Source organism: Thunnus albacares, chromosome 7 (assembly GCF_914725855.1).
Source record: "Thunnus albacares chromosome 7, fThuAlb1.1, whole genome shotgun sequence".
Taxonomy (NCBI): Eukaryota; Metazoa; Chordata; class Actinopteri; order Scombriformes; family Scombridae; genus Thunnus; species Thunnus albacares.
In genome coordinates, this window is record NC_058112.1 from 13,423,778 (window position 1) to 13,447,771 (window position 23,994).

Sequence of the window (23,994 nt, forward strand, 5' to 3'; positions counted from 1 at the left end):
CTAGAACCAAAAAATAACTCTTGAATTTAAACAAAATTTGCTGCCTTTTAAGAGAAAGTAGCTTTTATACAAGAAAATGTTTTAAGAATTCATGTTTGGTTTATGTATAGTGCTGGAGCCACACACTCATCCACATAGCAGAGACCAGGGTCAGTTCAGCAAGCAGAGATACAGATACTTTAAGCTTAGATGTACTGTATAGTGTTGTTGGCAGTGCACATGGGTGGGAAGCCAGTGAGGGATCATGACCTTGTTGTTGCATTAGCAACTTCTACAGCTCTGTTGGGTTGCCTACGCAGGTGAGGGTTGGATCTAGCAGGGCAATATGAACCTGTATGAAAGAGGTGGAGGAATTTATCTCTTATTTCAAACTTTTCAGATTCGTCTTTGCACTTTGCACAATTGAAAAGTTGAATTCAGAAACAATTAAATGTGCCCTTGCTCAATTCAATACACTTAGCTGTTTTGCTGCTTAAGTCTTATTTGGTTTAGTATAACCTTTGGCTTATGATGGCTAAAGTTCGCAAACTTTAGATAGATATTTCTGTATGACCGACATTACTGAGTCACACTACATATTAATTATTGTAATTGTCGCTTACAGCCACAATGTTCAGCATATACTTCATAGTCTTACTGTAAGCTATTAACTAAATGAAACTTTATTAAACTGAGCTGAATTAAAAGGTAAAACAATCATTTATGAAGAATCAGCTTGAAGGTCACTGCTTATCTTTAGCTTAAAATTTTGAAATCTTTTATTAATAAAATAAATTTTATTAGTTTTTAAGTAAGATTTTGTTTTATACTGACTAGACTTTCAATAAATCATACCTCGTCATTTTGTCATAACCAATTGGAGTTTTTGCTTGATACTAGCAAATTTCACTACATTCCTTGATATTTCTTGCTTGTGATTGTGTGGTTTGATCCTCCCCTGCTCTGGAGTCTGTCGCAGTGATATAGTGATTATGTATAGTAACAGGGGAACATTCCAGGCTCTACGTTGACTGCTAATTGGGCTCCAGTGTAACGACTGTGTCATATTAATGACCCAGATCCAGCTCATTGTAATATTCATGAGGTGTGTGGATTGCCTCCTCTCTCTGGGACTACATGGTGCAGAGGTTTATGATTCTGTATGTGTGTGCTAGAACGATAGATGGTATGTTGGTGTGTATGCGTGTGTGGGTGTAGGGAACAAAGGCTGATCACTGTGTGCCAGCTCTTCTTCAATTTAGCCTTTTGTGTTCCCGAAAAGTGGGTACAGCGTCTACAGCTTTGTTTCTATGATGTGGGTTTCCCCCTTTCCCCCTGCCATTGATATAAAAAGGTGTGTGCTGATTTAAATCTGCATCTGATCCACAAACAATGTTGTTGGGTAATCAGCTCTCTTTTTGTCACATTACATTGAAAAAGAGACAGGGAAAAAACAGACTTGAGACCAGGTGGTCCATGTTAAATCATCCATTTCAAAAGTAAATCCAGAATGAGCTGTTTGTGTTAGGCTGCATTGCAGAGAATGACAAAGCCCTTTGGGAGATGAGTGTGGTGTGTTTTTTTAGGGCAGTGTGGACAGGTTAAAAGGGTCTTCTGTGCCTGATGAAACAGGTGGGACCCCTACAGTCACTGGCATGCAATCCTTCCTCTTCCTCCCCTCACCAGTGTGCTCCGCATTTGCATAACACTAATCGGAGCATAAAAGAGAGTCGTATTCTTTCTGTATTCATTAGCTTAATCTCTAGGTGTTCCTTTTTTCTGTACAGACCCTATCATGTCCTGGCCATCATATTGCATATTTCTCCGCTCTAAGGCATAATTCTGCTGTGCTATTTCTTTTTGCGTTGCTTGAATTGGAATCTGGAGTTTTATAGTTAAAAGAGGTCAAATGAATGTGAGGTGTCCCTTGCGGCTAAGAAGGCTAAAACACTTAAGTAAGGAATCAGAACAGAAACAAGTTCCTCCTATTGTAGTCTGGACCAGCAAGATCACAATGGGCACGCCTGGTTGACTGATGAGACAGGACAAGGTCTTTTGAAGGACAAATGATTTTTACATCCAATTGTCAGATGTGTAAGTCATGAACTGCTGCCTCACCATTTCCTTATCGCTGTGTGTATTGAGGACAATCAACCACAAACTCCACTCTACTCTGGACTTTCTACTCTCCCCTAATTGGAATTCTTCTTTTTGTTTCATTTGAGTGTTCAGTTTTGAAAGATGAACCTTAATGGCAAATTGTTTCCTTGTACAGAGCAAAATGATGCATAAAAAAGCAGGGCGTGTTACACTGTATTTTGTCTTCCAAAGACAAATTAGATTTTAATGAAGAATGAAAGTGGCTCTGTGGAGTCGTTGGCATAACATCAGATCCTGCACAGTAAGTTCTGTGCAGTGATGAGGCATTCATTATAGCCAGTTAAGAATGGCAGCTATCAATCTGTAAATGAGCTGTATAAGTCTAATAAATTATACTGCAAGTGTAGGAAGCATACCCATAAATGTCAAAAATGCAAATAGGCTTCAATTGATGGTTGGGCAAACAGGGAAAGTATAGAGGATGGTTCTCTTTTCCCCCCAAAAAAGCTAGGATCCTCCATCCTCTCATTTAACGTGACAATGGAGGATTTCATCATTGTGAGAGAAGAGATTCACTGACTTAGGGGAGATCTAGTGTTCTTTGTGGTGAAATAGGAGAACAAATCTTCATAAGACTGTTCTGCCATTTTTGTACTCATTTGTTCAAACATCAAAGGATCGGCTGCATTGTGATTAAAGCCTCTGTGAAGTGGACCTTAATCCAAATTAATTGATGGAGCAATGTTGGAACATGGTAACATGAACTGTATAGTTTTGTATGCTTCAATGGGAACACTTGAATTGCTTGGGAGCTTGACTGGAAGTGGAATGAAATTTTTCATACACTGTTTCATTTTATTTTTCATCTGTCAGTCAACATGTGTAGAACATTTTATATAGAACAGAGATTCTAATTGGCATTTTTTTTTTCTTGTTTTAAGTTTTTAAATGGACTTTGTTGAGTAGATATTGCAACTTTGAGCACTTTGGCTCATGAACACATTCATTTCTGTAAAGTATCACCTTTTTATATGGATCTGATGGAAATATTGATACACATTCTTAAAGAGGAGACGTATTATCCACCTATAGCAACATGGATAATGTGCTTGGGAAAATCTAGGACATGTAAGCTTTATTGGCTAAAAATGTTAATTTAAAGGTGGAATATTTGTACCACAACTAATCCATGTATATCATTTTTTGTGACATTTATAGATTTTAACCTAGTTTATTTGAGTAGTTTAGTTTATTGAGTTAAAAACAGATGTTTGAAGAGTTAAGTCACTAACTGATATATATTTTGTCTGCATTCATTTGAAATAGTTTGGTACATCGGCCTCAATTCAAGCAACAGTGGACGACGTAACTCGACATTATATATGCTGGTTCTGGACTGATTTGCAGCTGGTCATTAGGAAACTATCTTCGAGGCACAATAGTGTATTGTGTGATATAAATATTATTTCAGCAGTAAATATCCTTCCAAGCACCGTGAAATTAATCACAGAATTAAATCAAAGAACTTGGACTGTGCTCAGGCAATTATGGGCGAGGAAGGGGAAAAAATTATTTAAAAATGAAGGTGCATTAGTTTCAACTAAGGGGGCATTTACACCATAATTCACCTTTGTGGAACCGGGTCAGCATTATTGTAGCTTGGCACTGAATAAATGCATGAATAGAACCTGCATCATTATCTATTCTATTTAATTGTGAAATGTATCACCCATTTGGTTTAATGCCTCCCTCACCTTGAAAATGGGTAACAGGCCAAGAAGACTGCTGTGTGCTCCAAATGGCCTGGGTGTTGATCGTGGTCACTGTGGCTTTTCGTGTGTCAGACCTGCTCGTGAACTCAGACGGCAAGTAAATGTCCACTTGCCAGATGCCTACTAACCTGCTGTCGTGTGTGACATTGCAGTCCCACTTTCTAACTGTGTCTTTGGCTGTCATTCAGCTTAGCAGCATTGGGAAACCTTCTCTCTCTCTCTCTCTCTCTCTCTCTCTCTCTCTCTCTCTCTCTCTCTCTCTCTCTCTCTCTTTACTCAATCAAGGAAGTGTCGGGCATAATGATGCTCCTGCCTCTGGACTTTGCAGTAAACAAGTGTTTTGAATGACAGTTTGGTTGCCATTTCTAGAATGCTAGATGAAATTTGCAGAAGCCACCACATCTCAGACATTACCCGCATTTTATGTCTTTAAATAACCTCTAGGTGCAGGAAGAGAAAAATACAGACAGACAAATAAAGAAAGCTTGAGGGAGTGTGTTAAAATGGAGGATTACACTTTGACATACCGTGGGGGGAGCCCTCCCCTTTTCAGTGCAGCTGAGGTTCAATGTAATTTGCCATGTTTTAAGCTTAATGCCCATGGGCTGTTACAGGATTTAAAGACCTTACGAAATATGCTAGACCACATATGCTTATAAATATGAAAGAAAATACAGGGTGTAGGACTGAGAAAAACAGAGATAATATCCTGGCTAGTATACATTTACAGTAGAGTAGTATTAATACATACACATTTATTACCCTTATTAGAGAAGGTAAATGAGGATGTGTTATTGGAAAAGCAATATACAGCAGCATAACAAGTGGCAAAACAAATTACCTCTACAATCAATTATCACGTAAAGCTATAAATTATGTTTAATATTTTTACTTTTGAAATAAGCAACCAATACTGGTAATTAGTATCATACTACAATATGAATAATGGGGGCAACATGGTGCATAATACACTATGCAGAGATATGTGTTTCAAAAAAACATTACAGCCCAATCTTACCAACTAATTAGATTGTATAACCAAGACTATACTGTGAACTGTGGTGAAACAATATTTGGATATATAATATTTGAAAAAATCAGGTGAAAATGAACTTTTCTTTAGAAATCATTAAAAACTGAAAACAGGGAGCCCTGTCTTTCAGTGGCTTCTGTCATTTGAGGTACACTGCTGCTCAGTGACTGTTGTGCTGGAAGTAAAAGTTTAAAAAGAATCTGTTTCCACATGTATCACCATCACTATGTGTGTTTTTCTCAACACATACAAACACAATAGCAGTTGTTGCATCATGTAATTCAGATCTGTATAATTAAATTCAAAATATTCAAGTTTGTAGTTTCTGCTGACTCTGATTATTCTGAAAAGTGTCCCTGTTGTTTTGTCTGGATCCTGTGGTCTCTTCACTCTCTCTCTCCAAACTATCTCATCCTCTCCACTCTGTTAAACATTAAGTACTGCATCTTCCTCTCCCATCTTCCTCCCACTGTCCTGCTTCACATTTTTCTCTTTCACTAATCTCTATGTGCTTTATGCGAAGTAATTGGTTTAGAGAAGTGTTTATCCACATGCTCCACATTTCTCAGCTCATGTGATGCTGAATCCGGTAACCTGTGTGCCTTCAATCACACAGTCATTCCAGGGGAGCAACAATACCCCGGCTGATTTCAGCTCCACTTTTCCCTCGGTAATGGGAAAGCTAAAGACGGCTGGCTGCTGGGGCATCGCACAAACAAGGCAGGCTTGGGGGGAGTAAAGCACCTCCAGAAAGCAAGCACATCAGCGCTATTGTTAGCACATAGCGGGAGATTAGCGCTGATGGCTGTATGTGAGCTAGCAGGCTTGGCTGGTGTTCTGTGTCGGATGCTAACCCAGCCCACCCTTGCTGCCACCACCATGTCACAATTAGCCTGAATAGCTGCAGACATGATTGCTCGCCCTGGTGGCAATGCAGTCAATCCATCTCCAATCACAGATATATCACCACTCCGGAGATCAGCATAATGAATACTGCACCCGTTTTCACCTAGTAGATTATATACTTTGCCAGAATCAGGAGATACACTATCCATTGTTCATTGCTCTAATTTCTAAGACTAAAACGCTCACAATAGACAGTTATCTAGGAGTGAGTCATCAACACAAGATATTACATAGGTGTTGAAACAAAAAAAAAAAACAAAAACATAATGAAACATGAAGTGGCATCTGTACTATATGTTCCTGAACAGGGGAGAAACAACAATGCAGAAACTTAAACTAAAATTAGCTGTATGTTCTATAAATGTCAAAGCCTGATTTTATGATTGTATTAACAGCATAGCCACAGACAGAAACACTATAGCAGCAAATAACACACAGTCTGCCTCCTTCATTTTTCAGCGTGTACCTCTTTCCCAAAACACATGATAGCAACACAGTTGCACACACATGCACACATGCAGTTTTTCTGTGCCTCTGACTGATTACAGTGCAAGATTAATTAGCAGGCAGATTGCTAAATGGTGGTGAACATGGTTTGATGTGCAGAGGTAAAGAGTAGACTCTCCATGGAATACAATAATGTCCTCTATGCCTCCTCTCTCTTTCCCTCTCATCCTTCTCTCCTATCTATTTCTTCCTCTCTTTCTATATTAAGCTCTTCTGGGTTAATCATTCCTAGAGGACGACAGCACCACAGTGCTGCAAAAGTGACACACAGTTGTGTGCAATAGGGTTCTTGTGCACCCACTTTCAGTGATTACAGACTCTTTAAAGGATAACCACAGATCTTACTGCCACACTGTGTTCAGCACTATACACTTCAAAAGAGGTGAAGAGTTTTAACACTTGTGTTGGCTTCCTCTAATTTTCCCAGAACCAATTCACTTGACCTTATTCCTCATTTATCCTTGTATTTGCCTGTCCTTTACTTTGGCACCACAAGAGGGGTTTCTAATCTTCATCTTATTATATGGCATTCCTTCACCTCTCCTGACATCCTTGCACCCTATTTCGCTCTGTTGTGTTGTGGGCCCCAGTGGGAGGCGAGTGCTCCAATTCATTTGTTTGCATATGGGGGATATGTCCAACTCTGACGGATGTCTTTGGCTCTTGCAGTCCCTCTGTAGCTCGTGGTTTACAATAGAATTTTCTATGAGTCTCTCAAAGGACCTTATCCTCAAATAGAGAGATAAATAAAACACCCCCACACACATACAGTACATACTGACATGCAATTCCCTTCATGTAACCACACAGAGATATGCACATGCACACTCACAAAGAGACTGATTACACATGTCTACATATACATAATCACACATGTGCATATAGTGTGCATTATTCACTAGTACCCACACATGCAGGACATGAATAAAATAATTAAAGGCTTTGTTAAAAAAACAGAAAAAAAAATACACAGAGTATAGTGATGTACAAGTGCAATAACCATTAAAGTCCTCTGATGTCTTCACATGAAATCAGTGGTTGCCAGTAATAGTCTGCTCCATGTCCAAATTAGTCTGCATGGTGACTCTCTTAATCAATGTGGTTGCAAACTGTGATGTGATGTGACTGCTAACATGAAGTCGCCCTCTCTGTTTCTCACTCACACACACACACACACACACACACACACTCCCGAGGTCTCCTGCTAAAGTTAAATGTCTGCCAGCTGAGTGTGTCCCTCAGTCAGGCTTTTGTTCATCTCCAGCTGAAGCTCTGTAATTTGTCTGCCAGTAATTTGTCAGGAGAGAAGGTTTAGGGTTGCCAAATTTGCCGGTAGCACTATATAAAAACACACACTTTGAATTTTCAATCATCTTACATTTTACAGCACTTGTATTTTTGAAAGAAGGTCAAGACATGCAAATAATTAATATGTTTTAACATAGAGAGTGAACTTATGTGCACAGAGATCTGAAAGCACACCAGAAGGTATAAAGCTTCTCTGTCCATTTCTAAACCAGTCACATAGTTATATTGTGAGTGTGTCTGTGAGGTTGTATGCGTATTTCTGTTGGGTGTCTTCACACATGCAGTATGTAAGAATTCATTACTGGCTGAAGTCACACTCTTTGACGACGCTTTGGTGCAGACACAGTTCTGAGTGCTGTGTACAGCTTGTAGTGCTGAGTGCTCCAGCATCATCTGTAATGGGATATGTGTTCAAGTTCAAACTGAAACAGCACCCTGTCTCATGAGCAAATCTGAAACAAAGCTGTGTACTCTGCCGTTCTGATCCATGCTTTTTGATGCCAAATTAAATTGCACAAGCCCTGGAGACATTTCTGCATCTGTAAAACCGCAGAGGCCAAGATGCCCGTGACTCTGCAGGGTGAACGGCAGGCATGTGGCAGGGGAAATGTACTTCCTCGGTTCATTTCATCTCTCCACTTTCTCTCTCTCTCTCTTTCTCTCTCACTATGGCTCTTTGCCTGACTCATTCTCAAAATAGAGCTACAAACCTGAGTACCTTTTCTTGGTGGGGAGCACCGGTAGTATTGTGGGTGAGTATTCGCGCACTTGTTCTATTATTAAATCCTGGTTATGTAAGCTACCAAGAGACGACACCAACGAATAATGATTCACCATAACTCAATTGTATAACAGGCCTATTTCGACAAGGGAATCAGAGGTGGTGCGTGTGTATGATAATGTGTAAGGGGGAGGGGGCTGCATTAGTTGATTCATTTCCTGTTGAAATAGTTTCTTTAGTGACTGCGAGCTTTAACTACAGCATGTCTGTGACCAGCACGTCTACACAAGAAACAGTATAGGTCTAAAATACAGCCGGCAAAAATGACCTATAGTTACATTTACACCATCTAGCAGCTGTAGTGATTATGACCTGGGGAGAAAATGCAGTTAAGATGACGTCAATATAAGGTGACAATGTGCCTTATTAACAAGAGGAGGTGGGTTTGGTGGATGGCTGGATATTTATATAGCAAAAAGTGGATTTAGCTGCAGGAGACTGCTGTTCGCTTCCTGTTTCCAACCACGAGTCAGGACATTTTTTTTAAAAACCGTAACAACAATTGTCGTAGTGTTTCCTGTAGGCTGTGACAACAAAGGTTGCATGATTTTAAGGAAGTATAAACCACACTTCAAGTGATCATTTTAACCCAAACCATGATCTTTCCCAAACCCTAACCAAATTTACCTTAATCACAGCATTGTCACACCATAATAGTTTGAGGGTTTTTTTTAACAGGGATTTGTAACGGTTTTGGAAAGCGGCATATTATGGTCCTATGGGTCATTCTGGAGTGCAGGTAGAATCGACCTATGTGGTCGTTTAATTATGAGAGATTATTGCCCTGACAATAATCTAAGTGTCTGTAAAGGGTTGATGGTGGAATTACAAGGATATACAGCATCTTCTTAGCTCATAAATGAGTCATTTAGATATTCTCTCTGACCAAATTGGATTTCACATGGGTACTGTATAGCTACCTATTATTAATCTAAAAGAACCTACTCATATTGACTTCTATCCAACACCATCCACCCCAATACCCCTGTAATACAATAAAGTACAGCTATTGTGTCTTTATTGTTCAGTATTTGTCAAGACTTAAAAGGTGCTGAATCCCTAACCCCAATTGTTTTTAGTTAGTGGTGTGTCTGTATTAAACTGCATTGTAAGCTATTTCTGTTGTCCACCCTTTCTAGCCCCTGAATAGAGTAATTCATGTGTAAAGTTTGTTTAATCTCAATTAGAAAATAAAAACCTTTAATATCTGCATGTGGAAGCAGCTTGTAAACAAGGATATTTCAGTGGGCTTATCTGTTGACCTACAACACTAGACTGATGCCCTATTTTATCCTCTCATCTCACACCCTCTTAAATTCTTTCACTCTTATTTTGCTTGATGCCCTTGATATCCTGAAGTGCTCCATACTGATGAAGCCAAATAACTTTAATCATTGCATGCACCTTGACAATCTTTGTACAATCTTGTGATATCAGACTAGCTATATACACAACAGAATAATATCTAATAATCTTCAGTTTTTTAAAGGTTTTTTTTTCTTTTTTTACTTATAAAGTAATAAAGTGCCTTTTTTAGTCAAGTGATGCCTTCAACCATTTTATTTTATTTGCTTTGTACTGTATTGACACCTTAGTGTCAAAGTAAAAAAATAGTAGATTTAAATGAAAGATTGCTTTTGGCATTCCGTCCAGACTATCCACATATTTTTCAGTGCAGGTTGAAATTTAGTCTGCACACTTAAAAGAGAAATATAAAACACTAGCAAATGGTAGTAGCATTTGACACAGGTCATGTATTGCCATGCCATCTGACCTGGCAGCCCTCCCAAAAAAGAAATAGAGGGGAGTCACAGCTGCTGTCTCACACCTCCTCTTCCCTCTCTGTGTCTCACTCTCACACACGTTACCCCATCTATCTAATCCACATGGGAGGAAACACAGTCTTAGTTATCATGTTTAATTTGTTTCCCACTGTGTCTCTAGTGTTCTCAGCTGAATTATCAAAGCGATTTGATCTCTTCTGTTACATGCAGTGTGTACGCCAACCAAATCAGAAAAAAGAACAGAAGAAAAAAAGCAACAATAAAGGGATTTTTAACAAGTGTGACCAGCTTTTTATAACCTCATACATTGTTAAATTAATATGTAATGCTCTTATAACAAATTAGACTATCGCTTTATTGAAAAAATATGATTTTCTCTGTTGATGTGTATAATTAGAGGCTGTTTCAGTGGTGTTGACAAATACAGACTGTTTATGTGAAAACTAGTGTTTTGATTTGTTGGACCATATCAAAGGGAGCAGGGGATTTACAAAAATGTGATATTGGACCAGGCAGGTTTTTGCCATTAAAAGTGATATTGTGAAATTTACCTTTCTGAGCTAATGAAAACAGTGGCCCCTAGCCAACACATGTGCTGTGTGGAAGCACACAGTAAACTAGAGTGTAGTGAGCAATGACCCATGCTGAGGTTCTGCTTCCATAATTAAAGTTCATTGCTTTTCCATTGCGCTTTTTTATTTATGGTGTAATTTAATTTGGCATGAGGGGACAAAAAAATAAAGTGCACTTTAGAGTCTAATTGATGCTGGTTTCTCCTAAGTCCTGCATCCTCAGCATTCTTCCTCTCCAACCAATGAAGTTAACTAGGCGGGGGATAGAGTGCCGAGAAAGATAGCGGGGAGGGAGAAACGCGTAGGGAGGGACAGGCAAAAGGAAGAAGATGAGAAAAAGGAGGTTATCGCATGGAGGGTGCAAATTTGATTTCTTCTACATCCATTGTTAGCTCGTAGCTTTGAGAGGCGGCGAAAGCAGAGTCCATTTTCTTGTTACTGTTGTGAGGGAGATTAGCGGAGACTGGACTTGTTTCTATTTGAGGAATAATGAAGAGTGTGTCTCTATACAAACCCCACTCTACTCTTGCAGCAGGTCCTCTATTAGTCTCCCCCTTCTCTCACTCCACTTCTGTCTCTCTCCATAGAAATGTAAAGCATGTGATGGTTCACCATTCCTCTTCCTGTTTTCTTTTTTTTTTTTTTATTTAAATTCAGCTTATAAAATAAGAGAGCAGATCATATTTGTATTGTAGCATGACAGTAGGAATGTGGAAGAAAGTCATGTGGAAATGGCAAACTCCTGGGGTACCACGCTCTCACCAGGTGAGAATTCCTACAGAGGAGCTTTGCTGCCGAGGAGCACTTTACTGTAGCAACAATGTCATCTTAATTATGTTCTTGCTGAAAACCTGCTCTGACACAAGGCTTGGATCCCTCCCTAGATGGTAGAAAGGGGAAGGGACTACCTCACATCGGTCTGAAAGTATGAGCTCCCTTGCATACTTTCTGCAGCACTCTTATTTTTAGTATCTTGACTTTTTGCAGCTATGGGGAACCTCCCAAATGACCTGAATGTAAGGATGCATTTGACACCTTTGTTCATTAAGAAAAATAAGGAGTAGAAAGGCAGCCTTTCATGGGCTCCCATGACAACATAAGAATGCCTGGAACAGGCCATGGAGAGGCCGCTTTACAAAGCTTATGTAGCCCCACTTCTCTGCCTCCCAATAATTCACTCTGGTCCTGGTGGAGTAAAGGTGTCAGCCAAGACATTCACACCGCCGGTTCATCTGAACAGAGAAATGGAACGATGAAAGGAAAACACCAGAGGGGATGGAGGAGGACAAGTGGCTCTTTTAATGACTCTGGAGTGTGATGGGAATGCTGTTAATGAGGAGGGCTGGGATAAGAAGCTATGCTTCCCACGTAGACACAGACAAGCCTGGGAGGAGCCTGGAGAACAACTCGGCTCAGCTTTCTCAGTGCAGTTACAGCTGAGCAAAGCCAAGCAGAGCTCTGCAGACCACAGGAGTGTGGGGTGAATAGAGTTTGACTGTAAAGCAGGCAAAGATGGCATTGAGAATGAGCTGCTCCTCTTTCTTCTCCTATGCTCCCTTCTCCCAGAGAGACAGTGGCAGCTTTCCGGTGTAGATCAGAAAGGTGGGAGATGGAAAGTGAGCGGGAGTGGGAGGAAGAGGGAGAAGAGAGAGACAGTAGCCCCAGGAGGGTACATCTCCAGTCAGTAATTCCACTGGGGCTCTCCCCACCACTCTTCAGTTTCCATTGCCAGATGAAAAATAAATAACCTCTTCAGACGGCCTCCCTCTCCTCTGAGAGAGAAAGCGAGCTTTCCCAAGAGCAGTGTTCACTTTCCATGTAGTTATTTCTCTGTCTCCCCTCTTTAACTCCATCTTTTTTCACACACTGTCACATGTACAATCTGTCCATATGTACTGTAGATGTACATTACATTATTTCAACCATATTTTAGCTCAAACACATACATTGATGTGTACCCTTGGTAACTACAGTGTAGAGAGACTGACTGAGCAGAACAAAACCATATTCTCATGTTAAATGTTCTTCCATGTAATTGTGTTCACTATCAGAACATAATCCTCTGGTTTGCCAACAATACACAGTCACATACAGTGACTAACATTCTGAAAACTACCATGCATCATATTTTTTTTGTCTTTACTCCTTCCTACTTAAGCATATTCAGCTTCATTATGACTCACATACTGAAGTATTAGATGCATCACTCTGCTTCCGCCCTCTGAGTACTGTCTGCTACATGCCTGTGTTATCAGCCTGTGTCAAGCTATGTAGTACGATACTGCTTTTGTACAAGGAATAAGTAACATTTACTTATCTTTTCCGCAATGGAGCATTGACTCCCTGTGCAATCACGACTGGCAGAGCATAGCAGTTGGTGCTGCCAGGCATTGAAGCTAAAGGCTAGTCTGGCGCGAGATTGTTCTGGAAAGCGCTGTAAGGCTGATGGCCTCTTCGAGAGAGACTTGTGGCCGATTGTGCATGACGAGTGCTCCCTGCTATCTGACGCTTTTCCTTGGGCTTTCATGCAAAAAGCTGAGCAGAGGAAAGGATGTCTCACATGTGTATATGTCTGGTAATGGAATAATGAATTTTATTATTCACAAATAATCCATTTATCATTATTACTTTTGTTATGGTCACTGGCACAAAACAGTGTGTGAACATTTTCCTTTTCCACATGGCTTGTGTAATTATTGCAATGGTTTGGTAACTTGTCTCTGGGAAGACATGCATTAACATATACTCAAATATACACATGCTCACTTCCTCTCTTTCCCTCTCTTCCTTTAGCATGATGATGTCCTGCATTATAATCTGGCCTTCATATTGCCTCTTTTTTGGTAGCATGTCAGCATTTCTTTTCAAGATCAACTTTAACTCCTGATACCTGTAATGAATGCTCTGCTTAGCATTGATAACTTATCCGTTTATCTGTAACTGTAAATCCGTTTAGGATCCCAAGCCTAACAGGGCATGGCATAGCTACACTCCTGTATGATCAGTCTTTTGTGTGATTTTGCACATCACTGTGAAATGTGTCCACAAGCATTTTCAGAGCTGGGTGAAGAATTGTCTCTGTTTGTGGAAATAGACATGCATGCAGTAAGAGGTTGTTATACTGGGTTCTCCCATGTGAGGCTGAAAAAGAGTGAGAGGATAGATTTTTCAAAGCAAAATTATGGCATTTATTGCAAAAAAAAAAAAAAAAAAACCCAAAACAAAACATGGCACTTTGAAGCACAGATTCAGACAATATATAGACACAAATGTACACACACATGCACACATAAAACAAACAACACTTAAGTCTCAAACCCTGCAGCTGTCTCTAGAGTATGTAATACTTATTACACCATAAAAAAAAAAAAAAAAGTAATGTAAAGCTTCTCCTGATGGTAGCCATAGGGTCATTACTACCAATTAGAGTTGCAATGTGCCTCATTTATTATGAGATTTCTTATTTGCAACATTCACATTTGCTCGGGGTGGCACAACAGGAAAGGCCATGGGGTCACAAATCACAAGGTTTCATCCTCTGGGGAGTACAAATATGCAAGTAAAGTAAATGTTGCAATCTACCCATTATGATTTGATATTTTCTGAGTACAAGTGGGAATATCTGCTTGATTAAGCTTTATTTATTCAGGAAGTCTCAGTCAGAGAAACCTGAGAACAGAATTCATATTCAGAGGGCCAAAATAATCCGCTGCAAATTACATTATAATGATTAGTTTCAAATATTTTGTTTCTGAAGTTGACAGTTTGACCACGTTGTAGTGCAACAGGAAATGTTATGAAATGTCCAAAATGGAAATGGTTCAGCCTCTGGGGTGGGCTGAATGTGCCCTGATGTTGACACTAGAGGAAAGATCATTGGGTCACCAAAAGTATTAGGTTACATCCTTTTGGTGCTGTGAATATCCACATCTCATTGTAACCAGTCGAGCTAGACAGAAGGTTAAATGGGTCAGTAAAATCATCCTGAATCATTCCCTGGGGACCATGAATATCAATAGTAAATCTCACAGACATCTAGCCTGTAGTTGGCTAGATATTGGACCAACTGATTGACTAACCAATATTACCTTGCATAGGCCTTGTGGATATCCAGCAAAAAATCAAACCGAAGTGACAATGCTTGTGCTGACACAACAAACTATTAAATATTTTATGCAGTTTAGTCTGCACACTCTTTACTGCTTACACACTTAATGATCCATATTTTCAGAGCTGGTTTTATAGCTATAGTTACATACAGGCATTTCATCATAAAACAGCTTAATGTGACTGTACCAAGTAGTCAGCTCTTGCATCAGATGGCATGCCCGTTGAAGCTCCTATTTAAATCCTGGAAGAAAGTCCAAATGAGTAACATCTAAAGAAAGAACAGAGGGGAAAATGAGAGAATATCTCTCTAATTTGTCAGTTGTATGTTCCTTTGATGGTGCAGCATGGTAGCCACTTCAGCTGCTGCTCTCATCTTCTACTAGAGACAAACACACCCAGTGACTCACCATGATGTCCATCACACGAGAAATGATATGAACGGTAATCAAAAAAATTCTACTACCCTCCTCTGTCCTCTTCCCATTCCCCCACAAGTCTCTCACATTTTTTGGTCATATATCACATCCATTCGCCCAAAGATTTCTATATACCGCTTTTCATAATTTGTATTCTCCTGTTCTCCCACTCAGGTTTTCATTTCTCAGTCTTACCTTCCTTTTATTTTCTGCCCTCTCTTTTGACCTCACTCCATTTATCTTACTCTCTGTTTTTTAAATGTTTCCATTTTCTTCTTTATGTTGAATTGTGACATTTATTAATAAGCAAGAAACATAAGCTGAGTCAATTGTAGTTTCAAGCTGCACATGCAATTTACCTTCATATTGTACTATACCAGGTTGCTTTGTCATTGACGTATCACTCTGTGGCAGCAGGACATCTGTTCTCATGCATTTTTCTTCAGCGGTTTTTGCCAGCCTTTCATATGAGAGTCAGACATTTAGAGGAAGATATTTCATGTTGGTAATTTACTCCTCTCTCTCTCTCTCTCTCTCTCTCTGGGACTAACCATGCAGTCCATGTCTTTCATCTTCCCTGCTTCTCCTCAAACTACCTTTTGCCTGACTTTTCCCTCTGCCTTTTGATTATTGGTATTGTTTCCCTATTGCCTCCCTCTGGATATTCCCCTTTGTGTCATCCTTAATGTCTTATTATCCAATTAAGCATCTTCGTGTAGCTCTCTTATCCCTAATGACAGGGTCTTCATGAAAACAGATCACAGAGTCTTCAAAGACTCTAACATTTTTGATGGGGCCAAACCAGTTACCTCTCCCATAATGAACAACTGACAGCTGGTGAAAACCAGGAGGGTGACTATGAATCCATTTCACAGTCAGATGAGTAGAAGGAACATTTGCTTGTCAAAAATAAATAATCAAAGAGACAAGACTGGCTTGAGTGAACCCAGGATCCAAAGGAATGTTCTATGCACCGTAAAATGCTTCATATCACAGTTATACCTTTGCTCTCCCCCTTCGTCTTTGTTACTCTGTTTTCCTATACAGCCCAATCAGTTAGCCTTTCTTCCTCTTTCCAGAACATAACCTCATCCCTCTCTTCTGCTTGAAATCTCTTTAGACTTCAAATGCTAATTCAGTCAGGCACTTAATCAGACATATTAATTCCATATCTCCCCTGATTGCACTAATTCCACTCTGCAATGTTTCTCTGTGGCATCCCTTTGGTGCAGCAGAATTTTAAACTCCATTGCTAACTGAGGTCTGCAAAAAAGTATTTCTTTAAAACAAACGTGTTGACAGAAATGTCAAGGACAATAAGTTGGGCATGGCTGTACATGCTGCAGTCTGTATTGTATCATGCTTTGATGTTATCCTTCAGCCCTACAGCAATTTCAGCTCCACTGGACTTGTATATTGCCATGTTTTGTGTCATTCTGAAAAGAAGTACATGAAGCCATCCTATTTAAATACACAGACCCCATCCTGCACCAGCTTGGCAATTATAAAACAGGACATTTGGCAACAATAGCCATTGCTTTTTGAATTACTTTGGCTAAGCGACACGTTATTTTGAAAGATTTCAAGAAAGTCTTGTTGTCAGTGGCAGTGATTATTGACAGTCAATTCATTATACATTACAGACACAAGCTTCTCTGTACAGACGCACACACATTCATGCACACATACATGCACACAGAGATAAACACAATATGCCAGAAATCCTGTAAGCCCTTATATTGTCTACTGACAAATGGTTTACATAGCTGAGACGTGTATTAATTAAAATCTAAAAGTACTGATTTAGCCACATTCTAATTTAATTAAGTCACAGATCATGTAATTGAGAGAATTACAAAATTGCATTCTTTGTTCCAGATAATTTTATTCCATCTTAATTCCTATTTTAAAGTCCGTTAATTTATTTTATCTCATCACCATCGCTTTCCTTAGACTTTTTTTAATGGAAAAATATGGATTGGAATCCTAGTGTGCATCCGCGTCATGTCAAAGCAAACCGTAGAGATTTCATGGATCTTTTGAAACTTCTTGATATGATCTTTCTGCCTTTGCCAGCAAAATCAGATGGAATAGAGCCATTACATAGTCTTTTAACAACACAAGAGTATATTTTAACATAAACAATATTTCAACATTATCTATCTATCTATCTATCTATCTATCTATCTATCTATCTATCTATCTATCTATCCCTCTTTTCCTTCCTTTCCTTCTTTTCCTTACTCTCCGGTCACTTAGTGATTTGGCCTGGCAAGAGCCCTCTACCAGACACAGATGGATTTACCATTAGATAATGACAAATGACAGGCGCAGCTGAGCTGATTTCAGCACTTACTGCTCCTTTGGGAGCCTGTACTCACCACACTGCAAACCACACTGACCACCCCCACCCAAGATCTTAATTGAACGAGTGGCTGTGCAGCCAATTGATTCAACCTGACATGCATTTCTGGTCATTTCCAGCGGGTGATGTAGTGTGACCTGCAGGTCAAAATATGCTGGGATCTGGAGCAGAAGGCACTGACATTAGTCTTGATTTGTTGGACTACTACTCTTGGAGAGAGGGACTTTATCTCTGTGAGTTCATGGGAGATAAAGAAAGAATAAAAAAAGGACAGAGTAGAACTTCAATATCTTGCAGATCTGTAAAGATACGACTAGAAATTTATAGTACTGACTGATGTTGAAGTGATATGATGAGACAATAAATGCTGCCCTACCATCTGTATGGTGACAATAAAATGTTTCTTGAAATGTAATTACTGCCACACAGTTGCTGACCTGTGACAATATTTTTAAAAATATAGTTTAACCATAGCAGGTAAATGTTTGAGATTCATCGTTTTGAGATGCAGAAAGTCCACCCCTATCTGCTCCAGTGACCAATTCACTGTATGTCTGCATTGGGTGAGACTCTATAAAATCAGTGACAGTGTCAGTGACATGCTTATGTTTGACAGTATTTGCAGTAACATAACCTTGCTGGTTTTTTTGTTTTTTGTTTTTTTCCTCATGTGGGGTGAATGGCACATGTCCTTTCATCTGCATTCAGTTGAGTCAGACACATTATTTTGTGTAAATAGGGATACTTTTTATCAAGATGAAAACACTGGATATAATGATGTGTTTTTTTAAAAGTGATATTTTTTATTTAAAAAGTTGTAAATTGCAATGTTTGGCGGTTTACTCTAATAAAAAGTATTACAGTACATGATCAGAGCTGTGGGCTTATCTGCAGACCTGTAGTTAAATACCAAAAAACTGCATAGGTACAAACTTTCTCTTATATCTTTTCTTATCCTTGAAAGACTCAACAATCCCTAAAGGAGCAGCTGTCTCTGATAGGTCAGACTGTATGTATGTTTAAGTTCTGAGTATAGTTCTTTCCTCTTAATTAGAGAGAACATACATCTTTTGGACACATTTTTAAACACTGACTGGAAACATAGTTTGGAAAATACAATGATGTAGTGTTTTGTCAAAGAAGGAGGAAAGCCAGAGGGTGTTTTGAGTGTGTGTGTGTGTGTGTGTGTGTATGTATGTGGGGTACAATATTGATGTTGTTGATAATAACAACAATGATAATGATTACAACGGCAAAGCCCATATCCATCATCGCCATCATCCACTTTGTGGGCATAATTTGTCATTCTTAGTGATGATGTTTCTGCTCCAGAGCATTGGATAGTTTTTTCCTCAACTTGCTGTGCTGCATTGTTGTGTTGATTTTGTTTTACACATTTGTATACCTTACATTACTGGGTAGTCCAGTCAACCTCTACAGGTTTTGAACAATTTTGAATTATTGTGTTATTATTGTGATATGTCCATGTATGTATACTGTAGTAGCAGAACTCAGAGCTATAGACTTGAGACTTGGACCCGAGTCAGGAGGATAAATCAACAGTGAATTAATAAGTATTGTCTGTGTACAATAACTAATGCCTATTTGTCTTAGACACAGATCATTATTGTTGTCCAAAAATCATACCTCATAAATCATAAAAGCACATCAATGAGCCACATTGTTGCACTGGGTGACATGATCATTCATTATGATTAACACTAGTTTATTTTGAGTCAAACCTATAAACACCATCCTGCTGCCTTGAATACTCACTAGAGCTTCAAATCTATGCCTGATAACAGTCCCCAACAAATGCACTATTTATTTATTTAACACCTGTGAAAAACTACATTGTCCCACTGTTTTAGGACATTATTTAGCCTTTCTCAAAATAAAACTATTATGTTAGTAACTCGTTTTTAGAGATTTACATCTTCAGTTGGAACAAATGGGTTTCAGGCACTGTGCCTTAGACAGGCGGGGGTGGCGGAAAGTATTGAGAGACGGGAGTCTTTATATGGGATTTGTTGAGAATAAAGACTTGTCACACACATCTGATGGAACTTATGTTTTTTTGTAATTAATACAGCTGTGTACACAGGCTGTTGAGCGGCTCATGTTTTCGCTGCATGCATGTAACTGCGACTAAGTCACTAACTACAGTGATTATGTGTTCTGAGTGCTGCCAAAATGTGGGTGACCTAAACTTAATACTGTGCCTGAATGGAACCTGTGTAGAGACAGACAGAGGTTGTTGCTGCTGCTGTTGTTCTGCTAACATATTGCTTTCACTACATACGCTGTGTAGACATCGTGTAACAAAAATACAGAATATCGCCAGCCTTATGGCCACCACAAAAATGAGGACTTGAGACTTGACTTACTTGAGCCATGACTCTCTAAAGACTTGAAAGCAAAAATATTTAAGTCTGGGCCTATACACTGCAAGATCTTAATTTTTTAATAAACATTATTAACACAGGAACAAGGAACATATTCAATTAGTATTCAGCAACTGAGCAACTGAGTTGAAATTTGCTTATGAAGACTTTTGACTTGAAATAGTCAGGATTAATTTGAAAATTGTTTGACTTGTTCCGAACGTCTTAGAAACAGCTCTAGCAGATCTGATCCATTCCAACTCTTTTATTCTATTTTGTCATCTGATGCACATTAGATGTGTGCAGATCTGTTTGCAATAGTTTACGGCCATTAGCTAGCAGTCATCTGGATGTAATACAACTGTAATGTGGAAACAGTGCTTACTGGCTATGCTGCATAAATGAGACAGAGACAGCAAACCCTTATCTTAAAACAAACATCCACTGGATCAAACACACACTTATTTGCACTCACTGTTCCTGTGCTGCACTAATGGATGGCGGGCAAGATGGAGAGCTTTATCTCCGTTTGCTTTTGTCCCCCATAATTTATTCAGCATGCAGGGTCTGTCCTCTGTCTTGTGTATACATATCTTTGTGTGTACAGGATATGCATGTATGGTGTGTTTGTGAGGCTTTATGGCGTTGACTCTCCCCTCATCCCTGGGGAATGAGCTCTTTGGACTTACAGTAACATACTGTAAAGCCTCTCGTTAGATAGTTGTTCTCCACAGTACTAAAATATCAGCATCAGCAGAGAGTGCTGAGGAAGTGGTTGAAAGGAAAACTAACAAGATGACTCAATGATTATTTAGAAACAGTAAAGAGAATTTTGAATTAGATGTATTCTATCCTGGGGGTTTAAAAAATTGCACTTTTGATAGTTGAGTAGATGCATCATAATCTTTCCAAAACAGTGCATTATTCATAGACTGTACTCCACGGAGCCCATAAAACAGTGTACACATATCACTGCAAATTTGTTATCTATTTTAAAGTATCCTTACAGTTTCTTGTTGTCTCTTATATTTTCAGGGCCAGCATTATACGGTGGATTGGAAGTTAACATGAGGATGACCAGAACCGCATGGAATTGTGATTGAGTTAGCAGGTAAGAACTCAATTTAACAGAGGACAGGAGCTAAACTGCTATCCTCTTTTTTATCTGGTGAAAAGGACACATGCAGAGTGGCAGATACTTGCATAAAAAGAAAGAAATAGAAAAAAAGGAATGTATGTGACCAATCTGTACTCAAATGATGGTACATGAGGACTAATGAGTTATTTCAAAATGACTATTATAAGCAGCAAAGAAACGAGACAATTTCACTGTGCCAGCTAAAATAAATTATCTTTAATTTCTTAGCAAAATATGGCTTGTACACTTCTTAAAGATCCCCTCCAGACATGTTTTAAGATGTATATAAAATACTCTACTTTGATTAATAATTTGTGTCTGATATAGTTTTTCCACAAAAGCAGTTCAATTATCTTGTTAAGTTGTTCCTTAAAATTATATCTACTCCTTGTCCCTTATTAAAAATTTCAGAATCTATAAATATGTAAATATATTTCATTTCTAAAGTTGGACACTGTTGGACACAAGATGTCTCCTACTTCACTGTAAAGTCCATTGTCAGTGTATGTGAACTGGAGGCTTCAAGTTTCCACATCACACTTGACACTTGAATATTGGACCAGGACTGGCTCCAAACTATTTGTGATGTTGTAAATCATGCTTGTAGGCCCACAACTTAAAATTGGATTTTCAATGAGCACAGAGAAATTTTAGACTTTTAGCAGATTAATGTGAAAACAGACTTCTAGTGTCAAACTCTGCACATATATCTTATATCACAGTGAAGCTCAAACGTTCAACTTTAAGGAACAAAAGGAAAAACACATTTTTGAGTGGGACATTAAAGAGTGGGAATATAGAAGAGATACAGTATATAAGAGTGGGAAACTACAAATCACTAGCATGTTTCTCTCTGTTTGTCTTTTGCTCCATTTATGCTGGGATTAGCCTTCAGCCCTGTGATCATGAAAAGGATGAATTAGGTGAAGTAAATTAAAGGCTGAGTGAATAAACTGCATACATATTTCATCCTTCCAATTTACTGGAATTGGCTGTATTGAATACTTTCAGTGTAACATTACGTATCTTACATGTAGTCACCAGATTTGCTCAATAATATCCTGTGGCAGTGTGCAATATAAGAAGTTGAAGTCTTTGCCTCCCAGTGTTTTTTAAATGTCATCGCAGAAGCCCTGGAATGTTTTAATGGGGAAAGCCTCCTGTTCTTTGAGGAACCTTTGCAAGTGTGTTATTATTCAATCTGTAAAGACTGAATAATTTGTAGATCTGGTGACACCATGCTAGAGTTTGTTCAGTAGCTTGTCTGAGGGAATAATCATTTTGGAAAATACTGACATTATGAGGGAAAAAATATTTGCACCATAGGGTGCACTGGGTCCTTTAAAATAGCCTCACATTCTTTGGCTGTTTTATAATCATTTGGAGCAATTATTGAACATAATGACTTCCACAAGATGACTAACCACACCATTACATATCCACAGCCATGATTAACAGGTGGAAATTAGATTTTGGGTATATTGTGGGGCATTATTTGACGTTTCTCAGATTTAAATCCATTTATCTGAAGGAACAACAACTATCTATCAACAGCTATAGATTATTTCACTTTTTTATTGCTTTTTATGTGTCTTTCTCTATTAGCCTTGGATACAAGCTGTTTCAGAATGACAAAGGCACTTTTTATCCAGGACCAAAATACTCACAAGCATTGTATATGGTAACTTTGTGACACCCCGAATGTAATGTTTTTGTTAAGTCTGTGTCAGAGCAGTGTTGATTATTTGGTGAGGGCATAGTTTTGCATTTTTTAACCATAATTTGAAGTTCCAGCTTACACCAGGCACAGTTGCTGTATGCAGCAGATGCAGTCACCCATGTATTGTATGGTGCAAAGCATTTCCATACAGCCCATAGACCAGCCAGCTATACAACACTTTTGGCATTTCCGGGTGCAATGGATTTTGCCTAAAATACACTGTCCAATTTAAAAGCAACTTTTTGATTACTGTGGGAATATCTTATTAAATATCACAGCAATGAACAGCAGCTCCGTTGCTGAGGGATTAGGTATTTAGAAATATTTTGGGATAGATGGGGATAGATTGGTAGGTCTTTTAGGCTTAACCCAATCTCAGCGCAGTACTGAATGAGAAATTACATGTGGTGGCTTTGATGCATGATTAAGGCTGTGGAGAAAATGGAAAGAAAGTGTGATATGAAGTTACTGAAGTGGAAAAATAAGAAGGACTTTATGACTCTCAGCAGTGTTTCTGTGCTGCTACTTCTGCTCACATCATAAGATCGGTGTATTTTCACAAGACATTTCACCTTTGTGCCAGGCTTTTTTTTCTTATTTTTTTCTCTCAAAGAGGGCTGCTGGACCGCACACAGAAATATGCCTCTGGTGTGAACAGCCCTTCAGCAACTCATGCATGTAACTTCTACTACACGTCTGCTCTACTTTTGGTGTGAGCTACTGTCGCAGTGTCAGGGCGCTTTTGCTTGCAACCGTCGCTCCTCTAGGCTGATGATACTGTTTGTCTGTGTTCGCCATATGTTTTCATATATTTTAAGTCTATTATCCCTGCCACAGTAAAAAGTTCTGGAGTTTTTATGGGTGATGCAGTAAATCAGACTCTGACTATCTGGCCTTTTTGAAACTGTGTTAGTTCCCTTGTGTTGCTTTGAAAACTCACATAGAAAAGTAGTGATCGTCATGCCTCTTTGAAAGCTAAATGGCATTCAACTTATTTGATATGACTCGCATGGATAGTTGCTTTTGTGATTTACTTACTTCAAAGCTCCTTTTCATGTGGTGTTTTTCTTATTTTATCCATATTTTATACCCATCCTAATGGGGCAGGAGATTGGGTTT

General features: G+C 38.9%; 1 protein-coding gene across 3 annotated transcripts in view; it reads left to right on the top strand.

Moving 5' to 3' along the window:
- lrrc4ca (leucine rich repeat containing 4C, genome duplicate a) overlaps positions 1–23,994 on the top strand; it is a 50,186-nt gene that overhangs the window by 9,296 nt on the left and 16,896 nt on the right. For all 3 annotated transcript variants that reach the window (XR_006404020.1, XM_044355487.1, XM_044355488.1), the window contains exon 2: positions 21,053–21,128. The gene's annotated coding sequence lies outside the window, so the exon portion shown is untranslated. The remainder of the gene's footprint in view (positions 1–21,052; positions 21,129–23,994) is intronic.